Here is a 13,421-nt window from a genome sequence, read left to right on the forward strand (position 1 = left end):
GGCAGTGTGGTGGTGGCTGGGTGGCACACAGCCATCCCCACCACTACCCCGCGCTGCACTGCTGCTGCCGGCTGCACAGCTCTAAGCACAGCGCAGCGTGCAAACTCAAGCCCTGCCCCCCTCCCACCCCGATTTTCACCTTACGCGATTTTCGCTTTACACACTGACTTCAGCACCTAACCCCCGCATAAGATGCGACTGACCTGTACCTGCTATTTATTTATTTTAGTAATGAGGAGTTCTTTCTCCAGAAAGCTAATTCACATTTAATAAAGTCCATTTGCTGCAGAGGTGGTTTCTTAAAAAAAAAAAAAAAAGTTATAATAAATATTTTTTTTTTTTTTTTTTTTTTGGGTTGTTCTCCCGCCCTGGCGGGGGGTCGGGCTAGAAGATCTATTAGGTCCCTTCCGACCCTGAAACTATGAAACTATGAAACTATGTTATTCACACAGATTCTCTATTCCTGACTGTCACCTCCAGATAATCCCCTCCTACATGACATTGGTTCATCCTTCTGAGTTCTCATTCTAATTCTGGAAGGGCGAAATTCTTCCAATAAATAAAGAAGGGACAAATCTGGATATTATATTTGAGATAGACTATTCCAGCCTGCCCTTGATTTGAATTAAAGATAAAAAGCTTTCTTCAAACATAATGTTACCTTGATGGAAAAACTGCCTAGTGAACACTGAATGTGAAACTCTAAATATAGCAAGTTCATTCACAGCCATAAGTCCCTAAACAAGAGGGGAAGTTCTGTAGATTGTGGAAGATTTAATCCATCTTTAAGACAAAAATGGCAATCAACGGACTTCATCTATTGAAGGCTAACAGAAGCAGAGCAGCAGTATGAGCCTTCTGGGAAATAACTACACAGAGATGAGTGTGAATTAGATCACAAGCCTCCGGTGGGTGAACTTCCAAGCAGAACTGAAAGATTTTACTTTAGATGCCTGTTAATTACCTACAAATACAGTGTTTGTATCAAGATACCTAAAACAGGTGCATTTCCGGGTTTTAGTATCAGTGCCGATGATGAAAATATAATCCAACACACATATAGTGCGTATTTGATGTTGGAGTTTTCTAGAATTTTTTCTTCCAAGTTGGTCATCTTTGTGACCACAGCTGTGCCCAGGGTTTGGAGGAAGTGCTGACTGTTGAAAGTGAAATTATTGTGGGTAAGGGTGAAGTGGATGATTTATGCAAGGAATTTATCAAATGACCTAGAGAAATATTCAAGTGCATGCTCACTTTGACAGATTATATCGCTATTCACCACTTAGCCACAAAAAGGTAATGGTTGTTCAAAATGCAGACAGCATTGACTTATGACTGATCAGACATTGCATAAGAGGTTGGAGACAAGCCAGAACTGTTCTGGCATTTCATTCCTTATCAACAGGAATTAATTGTGGTGATACAATACCACAGATTTGACTAGCAAATTTTCCATGGAAAATGCATAGAAGGCTCTGGTGCATAGTGTGGTCTAAAAAAAGTTCTGGTGGATGGGCATCAGCTCCAAAGTAAAAAAAGAAATACAGAACTGTAATGTGAAAAATATAAACATTCAGAGCAAAGAGCAAGGATGTGAATAGCTCCTCTACAAAGGCTTTGTCAGCCTATTAGGCTGAACCTGCTTGCCTGGAAAAAGCACACAAACTGTGACAACTCCCTCCCCACCTTCCATCTATTTTGAAAGATCTTTTGGATCTATTGGAGAGAGCTCCTCACTATATCATTCAAACTGAAGCCCACCTTTCACCAATATGAAGTCACAAATACTATTTGATAATGATTTTCAGATATCTACTGTAAATTTTATATTGTTTTCTAAAAAAATTGTTTTCAGGGCTATAGCCAAAAGTCCACATTTCTTTCTGTCATAGGGGCAGAAAGAAATATAGAAACTACCCCCTTAAAAGTCAGGCAAAGGTAAGGTATTAGCATTGTGCCAAATTATGTTATACATGCAGCTACCCCAGCAGTACTCAAACAGTCTACCTTCAGCTCCACAGCTAGTATTTTGAAATAGTTCAGCCCAATACTGTAATTTAGCCACATGAAAAAATATGCACTACTGTGACAGGTGAAACTATGTTTGTGTGATAAAGGTGCTTGCTGAAAGCCCTATGAAGATTAGACGAAGAGTTTTTCTGTATTTGTTTAGATATTAAGCTATATGTCATTGCTAAATGCCTAATTAAAGTCCAAGATGTAGTGAGGCCTTGTATAAAGTAAGGCCTAGTAAATTTAGCAAAGCCTTGAAGTAGTAAGGCCCTGTGGCATAGTTAAAACTACCTTATCAAAGGAATGCAAGGCTTGTACTGCTAATTGGTCAGTCTAAGGACAGTTAAAGTAAAAGGAATCTGAGTGGTCATTCGTTATCAATATCATTCAGAAGCTTTAAATTGGCTGGAATATCTGGAAACCATTCAGAAGGAAGATACAGCTCTGTGAAAAGGATTAGTTAGCTGTTGCCTGGATCAGTGGGCCCGTGGACCTCGAGGAGCCCAAGGACTGCATTCCAGGGTCCTTCCCGGTATCCCTTGGACAATGTTGTTCAGGGACACCTGACTTCGCTGAACTTTGTGGAAAGGAAGCTTGCTGTGTATCAGGCATCAGAGGGGACTGCCAATAAGTTGCCGACGTGAATTGCTTTTGTCTGTCATTGTTTGTCTTGTTACTATGTGTAGTTGTGTTTTTGTTAAGTCAATAAACCTTTCTTACCTTTCTACCCCCGACCATACTCTCAATCCCGAATCCTCCGCAGGTGGCTGGGACACACTACTAAACAAACAGTGAACAAATTTATCATCCTTCAGAGATTACAGCAGTTGTTTGAATTAAGTCAAGGATAGACACCTTGGTAATTTAAACTCCCAGGTGTATAGCAAGGTTGCTAGTCCATGAAAGTCTACATCCTATTATCTCAACAAGATTCACTAGAAGCCAGGTTTGTTTCAGAAGAGGGTTTACCACTTGTCTCTGTTTCATCTGGACTAAACGACCAGTCCCAGTAAAGTCTTGCACCAACAATCATTTGTTCCTATATTTAGTTTCAGGTGTTTTGTTTTTTGGTAAAAATAGGCTGTTCAACTAGGTTCTAGATCTCATCTCCCCTACTCTTCCCCATCCCTAAATCAGCTCCAAATTTGCAGCATAATTCCTAGTGGCTTCCCCACAGTTCAGTCTTCTGAGGCTCCTTCCTGGACTCTCAGGAGCTTCCTGGCAGCATTAACTCCATTCAACCAGGCCCCCTACTGTAATGTCTCTCCTCTGCCTCCAAGAGCTGCTCTAATCCATTGAACATGCATGAAGAGTAAGCACTGAACAGGCATCTAGGGACATGGGAAAATGAGGTGGGGCAGTGTGGGCATTAAGACACCCGGTTGGCAGCCTGGAGGTTGCAAGTTTCAGGCCATAGCAGAAGTGCTCACAGCATGGATGGTCAGATTCCAAAAAATCTACAAATTCTACTAAGTATCTTGTCACAAGAACATGAAAAAGGAAAGGAAGGGTCCCAAACACACCAAAGAAGCTGCAATCTATGGTCAGAGCCTCAGATATTGCATCTCCTCTAAAAACACTTATGACACCCATCTGGCCAGCCTAAAATCTTCCTTTAGACAACAAGGACGCTCCAGCATACAAACAGGCCATACCTTTGAAAGACTTACCAAATTCACCACAGTAACTTGCTACAATACACTGCACACCACCTACCACCCTGCACTGGAGCTGATCAGAAGAATTATCAGTCAAGGTCCAATCTTTGACAGGTATAGACTGTAGTTGAGAGAAATAGTCCCAGCCCTTTGCTCCTAGCTTTCAAGCAAGCCCCTAACCTTATCCAACTCATCATAAGAAATAGGCTCCCCACTGCCCAATGGCTATCAAGTGGAACACAGCCTTGCCTTAGCAGGACAGAAGGAAATGTTTAACCTGTCAGCATATCTCCAGTGCTACTACAGTCAACAATCCCATAATGAAACTATCAGAATTCATGGTTTCTACATGTCTTTATTAAAATGTGATATATCTGATCCAATGTACCAAATGCCCTCATGGCAACTACATGGTGAAACTAAACAGCACGTACATACCAGAATGAATTCACAGAATAAAAAAAGGACAGAAACACACAAATACACCATTAGGAACATATTTCTTACAAACCAATCACCCATTTCTGGCCTTGTTAGCGTCATGCTCAAGGAAAACGTACCTAGCACCTTTAAAAGGCAAACATGGGAACACAAATTCATAAACTGACTGGATACTAAGAACTTAATACTGATATTGATTGTATGATACATTATAAAATATCTGGTCTAGTAATACTTTTCACACTTGAAAGGTGACAATGACCCTCCCCTCCTTTGATCTCTCAATAATCAGTTTCTTTTCTTCTGCTAATTTGCTGCTACTCTTACAACTTTTTTTTTTTTTTTTAACTAAGCTGTGCTGGCTTTTACTGCTCAGATCTGATAACGAATGTCTTGCACTCAAGAGCTTGTCTAACTCTACCCAACTATGCAGGTGGCCCAATAAAAGCTATCATCCTAAGAAATCCTTCCCCATCATGTAATTCCTGGACCATCATAGCTAAAGCATCACTTAATGCTGCCACTTATTCTTGAGAGCGTGCACAAGAAGGCACCTCTCACACCACAAGTACTCCCCCACCTTGCTGTCCTTGGCATTGATGAGCAGGCCACAGTCTCCACAGAACCAGACCAGGCTGGAAGCCCCTGTGGTCAGTGGCCAGGCCTGGGCTGCAGAGGCAAAGCTGGTAATGGTTGGTCTTTTGACATTGTGATATTTTCCAGCCATCCTTTTCTTTCTCTTCCTCCTTTACTTCTTTCCACTCAACAAGCTTACAGGGAAGGAAGGGTAAGAAGGAAAGTAACTGGACAGTTTCCCCACTCAAATTGCACATTATCTTTTCCACATTTCTCATCCTACTTTCCTAAAGCCCCATCAAAGCAATCACCCTCCCTACTGCCCCATACTGCCTGGGCTGTTGTATTTCATAGCAGGTGAAGTCTAATTGGCAGCTTGGTCACACCTGGAGAAGAGAGTGAACCCTTTCATTAAATAAAGCATAGAGCCAAACTTTGTTCTGAACAAAAGGAAGCATGGGGTTTCTATGCTTAAATAACAAGAATGTAGGATTAGGGCTGTACTATGGACCACCTAATCAGGATAATGATGGTGACACTGAAATACTCACAGACATTAGAGAAGCTACAAAGGCAGAATGCACAATACTAACAGATGACTTCACTTATTGTCATATACACTATCTCCGTGGGATGTAATAAAATTTCCAGGCAACAGAAATGAGTGCCTTTAGAGCAACTAGTCCTGGAACACACAAGAAAAAAAAGCAACTCTTGATTTAGTCCTGAGTAGTGTACAGGATCTAATTCAAACCATAACTTTAGATAAGCTGCACTGTAATGGTGAATGAATATCATTAAATTCAACATGTCTGTGGGAGGGAGTAGGGCAAAAATCCGCCATAGCAATATTTAATTTTAAAGAGAGGAACTACACAAAAATGAGGAAGCTGGTTAGAAACAAATTAAAAGGTGTAGCCAAGAGAATAAAATGCCTGCAGGCAGCATAGAAACTATTTGAAAATCACCATAGCAGAGGCTCAGACTAGATGTATACCACAAATCAAAAAAGCACTAAATGATGTCAAAAAAGGCCAGCCTGGTTTAACCGGAGCGGAGGCTATTAACATAAAAAGCCATTATTAAAAAACAAATGAGAAGGCCAAGCCCAAATTGAGGATAATAAAAAGATGCACAACATCTGGTAAATTAAATATAAAGCCATAGTAAGGCAGGCCAAAAAAGAATTAAAGGAGGATCTTGCTAGGGACATGAAAGTGAATAATAATTTTTTTTCAGGTACATAAGAAGCAGGAAGCTGAAAGAGTCAGTCTTAAACCAGTGAGACCACTGTATGACTTGGTTATAACGTGCACTCAGTAATGAAAAAGAAGAGCCTCTTAATGAATTCTGTGCATCAGTCTTTACTACTACAGGGGAGATTCCCACTCCAGATCCATTCTTTTCAGGGGCGACATCTGAAGAACTGAAGTTGACAATAGATGAAGTTTTAAATCAAACTGAGAAACTGAACAGTAGCAAGCCACCAGAACTAGGTGGTATTTGCCCAAGAATTCTGGAGAAACACAAATGTGAAATTGCAGAACTGTTAGCAAAACTAAAGAACCTATAGTGCAAATCAAACTTAGTGCCAGAGGTAGTGAGGTTTGCAAATGTAATGCCAAGGTTTAAAAAGGGCTCCAGAGAACTACAAACTAGTGTGTCTAACTTTAATTCCCAGAAAATTAATGAACTCTATACAAAAAAATTGCATTAGTAGTCCAGTGCAGTGAAATACACTTGAATTTTCTGAAAGCTTTTGACAAGTTGCCACACCAAAGGCTTTTGCAAGAAATATGTTGTCCAGGGAGGCTTTTTCACATATCAAACACTCATTTAAAACTTTAGAAACAAAAAATAGGACTAAATGGTCATGTTTTCTACATGAAGAACTGTGAACAGGGAGGGATCTCCCAGGGATCTGTGTTGGGAGTTGTTCTGTTCAACATGTTCATCACTGACTTGGAAAGCAGAATAGAGAGAGACTTGGCAAAGTTCACATATAATACAAAATTATTCCTGGTACTTAAATCTAAAGGTGATGGTGAAGAGTTGCATACAGATCTCACAAAGCTGAGTGAAGGGTCAATAAAGTGGGAAATGAAATTAATCACTGATATGTGCACATGGGAACAATTACCTTAACTATGCACACACAATGATGGGTTCTGAATTAACTGTTAGCACTGAAAAATGATATTGAAGTCATTGTAGAGATGTTTCTGAAAAATTGGCTTAATGTGTAGCAGCAGATAAAAAGGCAAATATAATGTTAGGAATGAGAAGGAAAGGCCCAGAGAAAGGCAATAAAGTTGATCAGGGGTATAGGAAAGCTTTCAGACAAAGAAACAATAAAAGACTAGGGTTGTGTGTAGATGAAATGGGCGTTAATGTAGAGTGCCTGAAAATTTTAACGTGGCTTTTTTTTGGTGCGGCACGTTTGTGTTAGCACAACATGGCACTTTTGAGTAAGCTAAGCCTCCTGTGTCATTCCCTGCAAATTTCAGTAGGGGTGTCAAATGCCAATCTACTGACCCCCTCGCTCCCCAATGTCTTTCCTAATGTATTACAGCAGGAGGAGCATGTAAACTGGCCTCTCCTGTCCCCGCCCCCAGCCTCTCACTGGGAGTCTCCCCTGGGCACGGTCACCCCAAAAACCTTGTCACTTGCACCCACCCATGTTCCATTGGTCAGTTGGTCTGGTTTCTCTCCATCAGTACGTGATCCCAAAGACCCCATTGCAATCCCCATCCCAAAGGTAAGCTCCATGAATCCTCCCCTCCCGTTCCTTTCCCTTCCCATCCCACCATGTTACAAATATGTGTGCTCTTTCTGTTATTTACTATATAACTGCTATGATATCATAAAATGTTCAAGGTTTGGAATAGTGGGTGGGTGGGTGTTTGTTGCCGCCTGGTTGATTGGTGATTGCTGTTGATGTCGGTGGTGGGGGTGAGCTCTTCTGGCTTTTTTTGTGTATGTGTGTTCTGGTGTTTTTGGACTACATTTCCCAACATCCCCAAGCTCATTGATCTTCATACAGTTTCCAGTAGGGGCTCCCATTGGAACCCTCCCATTCCCTACCCAGGTTCCACCACCAATCTGTTTGTGTGGTGCGACATACAGCTTGTGGAGGTGTGTTGTGAAATGTTTTATTAATGTTTTTGAAATGTTTTTGAAAATGTGGGTTGCTGTTCAGCTTGGTCCCCCACCCATCTAGCCTGCCAAGAGGTATAGTTAACCTTCTTGCCCATGTGGGGGGGCGGTGCTCATTCAGATGTAGGCGATGGTGCGTAATGCCCCCATCCCCCAAACCACTGACAGTCTGGAAGCAGCAAACCCCTAACCCAGTCCACATTTACTCCCTGCTCCCCTGACCATCCTCCCCTCCCCCCACATCCACAACACTGCACACACTTGTATACAGACACAGATTTAAAGTTTAAATGAATTTATTTTAACGTAACCAAGAGAAAGAACAAAGCACTCCTAGGTGTTGTTGTCAGCAATGTATCCTGCCAGACAATCTCACACAAGGGCAGCCCGACCAGCCTCTCCTTAAGGATATCTCCTCAGTCCCTGTGCTGCTGCTGCCCAGACACGTCTCTGTTGTCTGGCCACTGCCTGTCGCACTTCTTCTTCCCAAGATTCCTTGCAAACCTCTCCGCCACTCTCACAGATATTGTGCAGCACACAGGCTGCCATTACAAAGGCCATGATATTTTCTGGCTCCATCTCAAGCCAGGACATAAGTGCCCTCCATCATCCTTTCAGTCAGCCAAATGTACTTTCCATGGCCATCTTGCAACTGTTCAGATGGTAGGTAAAAACCAGCTTCTGTGGGCTGGTGATGTTTCCTTCATAAGGCTTCATGAGCAAGACCTTTAGGGGTTAGGCAGCATCTGCTGACATATCCGGGGGAACATCAACACCACGGATCACTGTCTTCTCCATGCCAAGTGCATAGTGTCCTTTCTCCAAGAGGCCAGGGAGACGGGAGTTGCTGAACATGTGCGCATCATGCACACTGGTGGCCCACCTGGTATAAATCTTCATGAACCAACCCTGGTGGTCCACCATGGCTTGCAGGATCATGGAGGCATATCCTTTCCTGTTTGTGAAAGCCCTCCCCCTCCCTGCAGGGCACAGCACTGGGATGTGAGTGCTGTCTGAAGCCCCCACACAGTTCAGCAACCCCTTGTCATTAAAGCTATCTATGACTTGCTGTGGATTTGCCAGGTGGATCATTTTGTTTGAAGCGATCTCCTTTAGAAGCTGGCATACCTCACAAATTGCCAACCCGGTCATGCAGGCAGCCATGCCGAACTGGTGCACAATGTAGTGGAGGCTGGATGGGCTGGCCAATTTCATGATGGTCATTGCAACCCTCTTGTCTGATGGGATGGCCCGATGCATGTTAGTGTCCTGCCTCGTGATGTGGGGCCTCAGCACTGACACAATCTGATAGAACATCTCCCTTTTCATTCAGAACATCTCCAGCCACTGCTGGTCATTCCAAGTCATCAGCAAAGAAAACAGGCTGTGCTGCTTCAATACAATTATTTTGCACAAGCAGACAGGTAGGTATCGATTTTTGCAACATTCCGGGACATGGAACAGCCAACCCAAAAAACAATGGTCTTATTTATCCCATGCTCAACCCCATCACCAGGTCTTTGTTGGTGACTGGATGCTTCATCACCTTTGGGTGTTTTAACACTTACAGGTAATGACTTCACAATCCTTGGAATTTTCCCTCATGCAAGCACAGCCTGAGTATAAAGCCCCCACCCCGCCACTGCCTCCACATTTTGCCAGCCTTCTCTCACAAATCACTTGTGCTGTTGACCATGAACTGCTTCGCCATGTCTCAGAAAGCCAAGGCCAGCAGTATGAAGCCAACGGCCCAGGAGGCTGATACTTCCAATGCCCATAGACCCAACTGGACCCAGGAAGAACTGGAGGACTTAATCAACATTTGGCTGGAGCAAAGAATCACAGACAGGCTGGAAAGTAGGAGTAATAAGCTTGTCTATGTTGAGATCGCAAAAGGCATGCGGGCGCGAGGAAACAATCATAATTGGACCCAGGTCCGTTGAAAGATCAAATACCTGAGATCTGTGTTTTACAGAGCCAAAGATGCGAAGGCCAGCAACCAGGAAGGGGAGCTGCCTGCCTGCCTGCCTGCCTCCCTCTCTCCCTCCCTCTCCCCCATCCATCTATCCATCCCTCCCGCCCTCCCTCCCTCCCTAAGCTTTGTGGCCAGCAAAAATTCGAAAGTTACTATCTGTAATGGATATTAGCTTGGCCTGACTCAGCCAGGCAGCTGAGTCAGGCCAGCCAGCTCCACCTGAGGAAAGCCTGAGGGGGCCCCTTTGGGACCATGCCTGCCCTCCCCTCCCCTCCCCCCCGCTTTACCCAGTTGTCTTCCTGCTGGGACATGGCCAGTAACTAGGAAGCAGGGATGCCTGCCTGCCTACCTGCCTGCCTCCCTTGCTCTATAGGTGGTGGGGGGGGGGGGGGTGAAGAATTAAGAGGGGGTACTAAATCAAATGGGGAATATTGCCTTCCTCCCCCCCATTTCTTTTTAAAACAAAAAAACAACATTTCCAGACCTGAATTGCGAGCTGCACACACCTGGTTACCTGTGGCCACTGTGTGCTGTGAGGGAGGAGGGAGGGGTGAGAAGGGAGGAGTAAGAGACGGTAAAAAAACCTACATCGCAGTATCTACTGGCTAAAGGCTGGAACACAGCACCACTTTGTGGCAAAGGGGATTAATTAGAAGTCTGTAGAGGCCCTGGCTGTCTGGATGAAACAAGTCCATAGTTAGGGTGGTGTAACTGGGGAGTGCTGTAAAATAACACATCTCCAAGTAGTGTCAGTTTAAGGCACTAAATGGACTTGGAGTGGTGGGAAATCCCTGGTGGTGCAAACACAAACGCAGTTGTGTCAACGTAAATGGGAAATATTGTTTGGTCTACACATGCCCTAGGACTCTTCACCTTTGAAAAGAGACAGCTGAGCAGGGATATGAAAGAGGTTTATAAAATAATGAATGGTGTCAAAATAGTGAAAAAGGAATTATTATGCACAAAGTCATATAATACAAAAATAGGGAGTGCCAAATAAGATCATCAGGCAGCACACTGAAAACAAACGCAAGCAAGCATTTTTATTTTACACAGTACATATGTAATATTGGAATGCATCCCAGAAGGTTGTGGAGATCATTCGTATACCTGGGACTGGACAAAGTTATGGAGGATAGATCTATCAAGGACTACTAAATACCACAGCCAGGGATGTATCCTCAGGTTTAGGGCATCTCAAAACCTATGAATGGTGGTAACTAGAAGTGTATGACAGGGATGGATCTCTCTACAGCTGGCACATTTCTTATACTCTTCCTTAAAGCATCCATTAGATGACACTGATAAAGACAACATATTGGGTTACATGGACCTTTCATCTAACCCAGTGTGGCCCTTGTTACGTCCCTAAACTTCTCCAGGCTGCTGCCTTGTGGGGTAGGTATGCCCCATACTGGAGCAGATTAAAAACAAAACAAAACATACAACATGTACAATCATGCAGCTGGCATGGCTACAAAAACAGAAAAAAATCACATTCTTATCCCAATGCCATACTCCGTTTGAATGATGTTCACTGAACCACTGTGTACGTGGGTTTCAGAAAACAGGCCAGCTATAGTCTAACCTGTCAGGAGCCTCTGCTTCCCCCTGTTAGACCAGCTTCCCAGAATATCCAATATGAAAGAGGTTATATAATGCTGAGCTGCGGTTCACAGCAAATTTATTCTGGAAATAACTGAGGGGAATCCTCAGAACCCCGACTCTTAACATCACTGGCCCCTGGTATTCAAAAATCACAAATCTAAGCCCCTCCAGAAAATCATTAGATTGGTTTAACACTTTCTTGTGGAGTGTTTCCTGGTTTGATCATTTGAAGTTCAAACTTGACCTTAAACAGGCCTGCAAAAAGGCATACTTCCCCTTTGGTTGCTCTCAGGGAGTTCCTCTCCTGCTTTCTGAACTCATGATGTGCTTTTCCAGCTTTATTGCTTTGTCCCACATGGCCTTTGGCTTCGCATATATCCTTTCTGCTGTGTTCACAGTCTCCTGCCCTCCATTTCTCCCTTTCCTCTCACGTTCTCTCTCTCAGAGCCATCTTCTCCTACCTTGCCTCCCTCTCTCACCTTCCTACAACTCCTACTTGTGTCCTATACTCATATACCTCTTTGTTCTTCGTGGCTTGATGTTCCCCAAGTCTTTTTCTGCCCACAAACCCCTTTCTTCCCCTGACCTTAGATTCCTCTCCTAACTCACAGCCCCCTGATATATTTTCCTCCTGTACCAGTGCTCTTTTGGTCTCTTTGGACATTTTCCCAATCCTAAAATCCTTTCATCCCTTGAGCCTTTGCTTTTCTGCATGATAGAAAGTTATGGAATGGAGGAGAAAGTGTTTTTAGAATTCCCTGCCTACAAACAGAAGACCTATTCCTCTGCCTAGATACCTTCAAGAAGCCTCAGTATGGATTTAGAGATCCTGGGTCAATTCCTCAGCTGATAAAAAGCAGGATGGCTTCACTGAAATCAGTCATTGATACCACCCGAGGGTCTGGACCATCATCTCGAGATGAGAGTTCTACTGTCCCCATCTCCTTCTCTGTTTGCAGGTTAGATGTTATTCTCAGGTGATGTGTGATCTACTCCATTATTGAAAACCTTATTATTGTTTCCATAGGTCATGCTTCAGATATTTAGGTTATGTGCATTGCACTGTTTTTTTCCAGCAAAATCTAAGGACTAACTAAGGAGTTTATGTAAGGACTTTCCTTTCTAATCTCTTTTTTTTTTTTCTTTGTACCTTTCCCAAAAATGTGTTAAATTCACACATTTTATTTGCAATAAGATCATAAGTAATAAATAGAGTCCATTAGATTTTGCCACAACATTACAGTTCAGCTATTTTACACTCTACAATTAGCTTGGCACTTCAGACAATAGATTTTCTCTTTTGTTCACTGTTTAGAAAAGAGGAAGGTGCTGAACTGGCTGTAGTGCCAAATAATATATGAGTAGACTGAAAGGTCTTTGGGGCAGGGTCCAGCACTACATTTATATAAATAAGAAACAATAATAATATTCAAGTACTGTCCTCACTTCCAGGAGGCAAGTCCCCAGGTACAAAAAAACAAGTACCAAGGGTTGCTAAGGTTTGAATATCCCCTGCAGACACTAGACTACCTCTAGGTCTGTTTGTAGTCTATTAATATTAATGCTTTGTGCTTTCCTAATAATTCCCTACTGTTGAACTTGCTTATTCTTTTTATGTATTATAGAGTACCGCAAATGGATATGAGAAAAGGGCAAGTTACCTGCCCTGAAAAACTCCCTGAGGAAATTAAACAAAAAACATACAAGCATCCAAGAGAAGACAGAAGAAAGGCTTATTAGTGAGAAGAAACAGGGAGTGGAACTAGACAAAAGTATTGAATAGTGCACCAGTGTGTAGAAAGTGAGGACTATATGCCCAGGCTTAAAGAGGGAAGAAGCTGGCTTTGCTTACGAAATAAACCTTATTTCAAAGTCTCCCAGAGGTGTGGCTGCTCATTGTAGAGTGTGTGTACAATTTATGCACACTGTGATAGTGCTCTGAGCTACACTAACTTCCTTGGGCACCTCCCAATAACAATGCACAAGCAGGGGTG

Source organism: Alligator sinensis, unplaced genomic scaffold (assembly GCF_000455745.1).
Source record: "Alligator sinensis unplaced genomic scaffold, ASM45574v1 scaffold602_1, whole genome shotgun sequence".
Classification (NCBI taxonomy): domain Eukaryota; kingdom Metazoa; phylum Chordata; order Crocodylia; family Alligatoridae; genus Alligator; species Alligator sinensis.